The sequence below is a fragment of the Enhydra lutris genome, unplaced genomic scaffold (assembly GCF_002288905.1).
Source record: "Enhydra lutris kenyoni isolate GAN:26980312 unplaced genomic scaffold, ASM228890v2 scaffoldscaffold12, whole genome shotgun sequence".
NCBI lineage: Eukaryota > Metazoa > Chordata > Mammalia > Carnivora > Mustelidae > Enhydra > Enhydra lutris.
The window spans coordinates 27,740,668-27,746,924 of record NW_019154096.1 but is presented as its reverse complement, the minus strand read 5'-3'; the positions used below and the strand labels follow the sequence as shown (position 1 = coordinate 27,746,924).

At 41.2% G+C, this 6,257-nt stretch overlaps 1 pseudogene; it reads left to right on the top strand.

Annotated features, from left to right (window-relative positions):
* Window positions 1–2,908: 2,908 nt before the first annotated feature.
* LOC111144991 lies at window positions 2,909–5,840 on the top strand (annotated as a pseudogene).
* Window positions 5,841–6,257: the final 417 nt, after the last annotated feature.

The window sequence follows — 6,257 nt, the reverse complement described above, 5'->3', positions numbered from 1 at the left end:
TCCTTTGTAAATATGTTGTTTTCATTTAGTCCGAAAAACAATAATGTCTTCCATTCATCTCCATTTTACAGAAGAGGAAACTTAATTTCAGAGAAATTGGGAAATTTACTCAAGGTTCACTGAGTCTTAGAGACAGATATTATACTGAGTTCCTTCTAGCTCACAATCTCATTCTTTTTATACTTTTTGAGATACCACTGAACCTTGAGTTTGCTAAAATCTTTGTTAATGATAATAATATGGATCTTTAAGCAAACTTGTTTGTCCTTTTTGTTTTTTTTTTTTTTTTTTTAAGAGAGAGCTCATGAGGTGGGGGAGGGAGGGGGAGCAGAGAGAAAGAGAATCTCAAACACCACACGGGGCTCAGTCTTAGGACCCTGAGATCATGACCTGAGACAAAATCAACAGTCAGATGCTTAACTGACTGAGCCCCTCAGGTGCCCCTATCGTTTTTGCTATTTAAGAAAATTGAACTGTGAACTGCTTGGTCAAAAAGTTGAATATACATATATGTTTACTATATGTTGCTCAAATTTCCGACACATATTTTTAAAAAAGTCTTTTCTTTTCTCTTCCTCTTTCCCTTCTTTGCAGCTGAGCTTTCCACTTTTCCAGTAAGAGGTGGAGGTTGGGATGTCCAGGGTTAGGCAAATAAATAAATACAGATTTTTCACTATCAGAGAAAAGTGTTACAACTATGGAAGTTAGGAAGTCCAGAATATATCCTGGAGTGTTGCATAGGAATTGGAGATATCAGTATTATGGCCTGATAAGATAGATAGATAAATATAAATCTAGGGGCATCTGCCTTTGACTCAGATCATGACCCCAGAGTCTGGGATCAAGCCCCTGTCTAGCTCCCCACTCAGTGGAGAGTCTGTTTCTCCTGTTGCCCCTACCCCAACTCATACATAGGCATGCTCTCCCTCTCACTCCTTCTCTCAAATAAATAAAATCTTTAAAAATGCTATAAAAATAATACTAATTCTGTGTGTATATGTGTGTGTGTTCTAACTTGTTCACTAAGAGGGTCTAGAAGCAATAGTATTCTGATAACAATGAGTTTATTTAGATCTTGATTTCTAGATAACATTATCCACTAAAAGGAACCAGTTCTCTGCCAGAATGACCAACTCCAGGGGAAATATAAGATGTATGTATTTAGAACATTTTATGACACTAAAAAGTTAAAAAAAAATGTTCGAAAAATGATGGAGACATGTCTGTGTAAGACGTAGCAACCAGTTTGAAGGGGCTACTGCTGGTCAAGTCTGGGACAAAGTGAGTACCAAAATAAGTAATGATACCAACAGATTGTAACTCTGTGAGTAAAAGAGAAATCCTGAAAAAAAAAAAAAAAAAAACAACGAGAGATCCTGAGTCCATATTGACATTAATTAATAGGAGAGAAAGGAAATTTCTATCCTACCTAATGAATCTAGAAGGAATAATAAGTTTGGAAAAATCCATATTTCATAATCATCAGAATAATTTATTCAGGTTAGAATAATTAATCAATGCTTAAACTGATGGAAATTTGATAAGAAACAAGATATTCAAATGATCTCAAAGATTCTTCATACAAAATAATTAATAATTATGTTACAGTAGAGAACCTGGAAGACACCATCTTAACTAAGTAATAGCAGTTGACATCACCATTAATGGAACAAATTGACATCATGTGGCTGCTCATATGATTCCAGGAGACTCACTCAGCATTACTTCTATGAGATTCCTGACAAAATGCATACATTAAAAAGAAACAGCAGACAAGTTCCCATAATTGAGAAACATTCTCAAAAGTAATTGGTTTCGGGGCACCTGGGTGGCTCAGTGGGTTAAGCCTCTGCCTTCAGCTCAGGTCATGATCCCAGGGTCATGGCATCAAGCCTTGCATTGGGCTCTCTGCACAGAGGGGAGCCTGCTTCCTCCTCTCTCTCTGCCTGCCTCTCTGCCTACTTGTGATCTCTCTCTCTCTGTCAAATAAAAAAATAAAATCTTAAAAAAAAAAAAAAAGTAACTGGTTTGGGCTCTCCAAAACTGCCAAAATCATGAAAGAAGACTAAGAAACTGAGAAACTTCCAGGTAAATAAGACTAAAGAGACAGGACAACTAAATGCAACATGAGATTCTATCTCAAATCCTGGACATATAAGGGGCATTACTGAGATCATGGGTAAGACTCGTATGGGGTATATAGATGAGATGATATTATTGGATGGAGTTAATTTCCTGATTTGGATTGTTGTACTGAATCCCTGCACTCACGAAATACAGACTGGAATATTAAAGGTAATGGGGCATCATGTCTACAACTTATTCTCAAATAATTAAGAAATAATAATAATAATAAGTGGAGGATCAAGATGGAAGATATATGGACGGTCTGTGTACTATTTCGTCACTTTTTTATAAATTTGAAATTATTTCCAAAGAACTACGGCAGTTTCTTCCCCCAAAGAACTTTAAGAACAGCAAAGCCATGAACACCTGTGGGATTAAAAGATTGGAAGAATACAAACCAAGGGGTGCCTGGGTGGCTCAGTGGTTTAAGCCTCTGCCTTCTGCTCAGGTCATCATCTCAGGATTCTGGGATCGAGCCCTGCATCAGGATCTCTGCTCAGCGGGGTGCCGTCTTCTCCCTTCCCCTCTGCCTACTTGCAATCTCTCTCTCTTTGTCAAATAAACAAATAAAATCTTTAAAAAAAAAAAAAAGAATACAAACCAAAAATATTCATTTCAATTATTTATGGCTACACAATAAAAACACTCCAAAATTCAGTGGCTTTATTGTCTTATCTGTCACTCTTCCATGGATTGACCGGCCTCAGTTGGGAGTCCTGCTCCATGTGATGTCAGATGAAGCTGCAGTCATTTGGGTCTCCATTAGACCAGAACATCCAAGATGGCATACCTACATGCCTGGAACTTTGCTGAGGTTGGTTAGGAGGGGAAGGGGAGAAATGGGCTGCTGGGATGGCCGAACCTCTTTCTCCATCCAGTCTCAGGGTCTCTCCCTTTCTACCTGGCCTCTCCAGATCACTTCTCTATGGGACATCCAACTGGGTGGAGGCCAGCAGTGCGAGTGGTAACAGAATTCACACAAGACAGAGCAAAGGAGATAGAAGTTTACTGAATATACTGCAAGAGAGAAGTGGGCAGGACAGTAAAGGAGACACTGTCAGGAGGCAGTGGTGGGGGGCTGCAGCTAAGAGGGAAGTTGAGGAGCTATGGGAACTGTGGAATTTTCCTTTTTTGGTAACTGTGTTAAGGTGTAAGTAACACATTGGTCAGCTAGGGCTTATGGATATTTTGAGGTGGGCCTGTTTGTATTCAACTAGGGCTTCACTGTGGGCCCTTCTAACCCACTCAGGTTTCCGTTGTTTAAGTAGGTTGCCTAAAAGTGGTCTCTACAATCTCTCCAGCAGGGCAGCCAGACTTTTTACATGGCACTTTAAGACTCCCCAAAAGTGCAAAAGCAGGGTGCCTGGGTGGCTCAGTTGGTTAAGTGTCAGACTCGTGATCTCGGCTCAGGTCTTGATCCCAGGGTCTTGAGATCGAGCCCCACCACCCCCCTACCCTGGCCCCACCATGGTGCTGGGCTGAAGCCTCCCTGAGATTCCCTTTTCTTTTCCCTTTTGCACAAAAATGTGAAAAAGCAAAAATTGCCAAGTATTTGCAAGGTTTATGTCTAGATCTGATGTTACTTTCACTGTAGTCTACTGGTTAAAACAAAACAAAGCAAAACAAAAAAGTAGAAAAATGTAGAGAAATGTTCAAAGATACAAAAACTGTATCATGCACCCATCATCGAGCTTCAAAATTTTGGATGACACTTTAAATCTAATTTAAAATATTACTAATTTTAGGGGCGCCTGGGTGGATCAGTAGGTTAAAGCCTCTGCCTTCGGCTCAGGTCATGATCCCAGGGTCCTGGGATGGAGTCCCAAGTCAGGCTCTCTGCTCAGCGGGGAGCCTTCTTCTTCCTATCTCTCTGCCTGCCTCTCTGCCTATTTGTGATCTCTGTCAAATAAATAAATAAAATATTAAAAAAATAATAAAATAAAATATTACTAATTTTAAAAAAGAGAGGATGTCTATCCAGATTCTATGTGAGAGGGGACCATACAAAAGCATATATAATAGGGAGCCCCTATCAATCAATAGTTTATGGATATTTGAATTGTTTCCACTTTTTGGCTATAATGAATAATGCTGCTATGAGCATTCACATACACATTTTTATGTAGACATGAGTTTTCATTTCTCTTGGGCTGACATCTGAGTCCATGAATATTTAAGTATATTTTAAAATAATTCTATATATTTAATTAATTCTATGTAATTAATTAATTATATTTCATTACATGTATACATTTAATAATTTTATATAATTTATAATATATCTGATTCATTGATATTTTCATGAGAAAACTAATGGTTATTTTCCAGTTATTAAACTTTATCTTTCTAATCTACAGTGAATAGTAAATAATAGTTCATTTGGGGGAAGACGATTAGAGAATTTGATGGGTCCTTTACTTGAAGGATAAAGGAGTTTAAGAGCTTAGACGCTGAAGGCAACTGCATGGTTTAAAATCCTGATTCTAGCTCATTCGCTGTAGCCAGACCGCACTCCAGGTTCTCCCGCCACCTTCACTGATCTCAGTGGAAAAGGAGATCCTAGCGCTTGTCATTGACAATGGCTCTGGCAGGTGCAAGGCTGACTTTGCTGAGGATAACACCCTCCCCCCACCCCTCCACCAGTTGTGTTCCCATCCATCATCTGGCAGCCCCGACATGAGGGCATTACGGTGGACATGGGCCAGAAGAACCCCACTGAACACAGCATTGTCACCAATGGGGACGACATGGAGAAGATCTGGCACCACACCTTCTACAACAAGCTGCGCATGGTCCCCGAGGAGCACCCCATGCTGCTGACCGAGGCCCCCCGAACCCTGAGACCAACCATCAGATGACTCAAATCATGGAGACCTCAACACTCCAGCCACGTATGAGGCCATCCAGGCTGTGCTGTCCCTGTATGCTTCTGGCCACACCACTGGTATTGTCATGGACTCTGAGGATGCAATATCCCACACTGTGCCCATCTATGAGGAGCACACCTTACCTCACACCATCCTGTGTCTGGACCTGGCTGGACAGGACCTGATGGACTACCTCCTGAAGACCCTCATAGAGGGTGGTTACAGCCTCACCACCACCACTAAACAGGAAATCCTGCATGACATCAAGGAGAAGCTCTGCCACATCGCTTTGGATTTTGAGCAGGAGGTGGCCATCACCTTGTCTTCCTCCTCCTTGGAGAAGAGCTATGAGCTGCCAGATGGGCAGGTGATCACCAGTGGCAACAAGGGGTTCCACTATCCTGAGATGCTCTTCCAGCTTTCCTTCCTGGGTATCGGTACGGAGACCACCTTCAACTTCATCATGAAGTATGACATCAACATCCAGAAGGACCTCTACACTGACATGGTGCTGTCTGGTGGGACCACCGTGTACTCCAGCATCAGAGATAGGATGCAGAAGGCGATCATAGCTCTGGAACCCAACATGATGAAGATCAAGATCATGTCTCCTCCTGAATGCAAGTACTCTGTATGGGACCACCATGTACTCCGGCATCGCAGATAGGATGCAAAAGGAGATCATAGCTCTGGAACACAACATGATGAAGATCAAGATCATCTTTCCTCCTGAACGCAAGTACTCTGTGTGGGTTAGAGGCTCCGTGCTAACCTTCCAGCAGATGTGGGTCAGCAAGCAGGAGTGATGAGTTGGGCCCCTCCACCATCCACCACAAATGCTTCTAAATGGACTGCAGGCAGATGCTTAGCATTTGCTGCATAAATGAACTCCAGAGTATAAATTTGCCCCAGTATGTGTGTATACCTCATGCTAGCCTCAGGACACTGGAATAAGACTTGGAGAGGAAATTTGTCCTTGAAGCTTGTATCTGATATCAGCACTGGATTGGAGAACTTGTTGCTGATCTTGACCTTGTATCCAAGTTAACTATTCCCTTAGTATATGTTTAATACCCTGCACATATCTTTGATTTAAACCCTTAACACGTGTGGCTCAGTCACTTCATCCTGAGGTTGATGATAACATGTTTATGGAAGAGAAATCCATTGACTTGAGAATCTGCGAGACCATGAGGTTCTTTTTTTTTTTTTTAAGTTTTTATTTATTTGATAAGGAGCACAAGTAGGCAGAGTAGCAGGCAG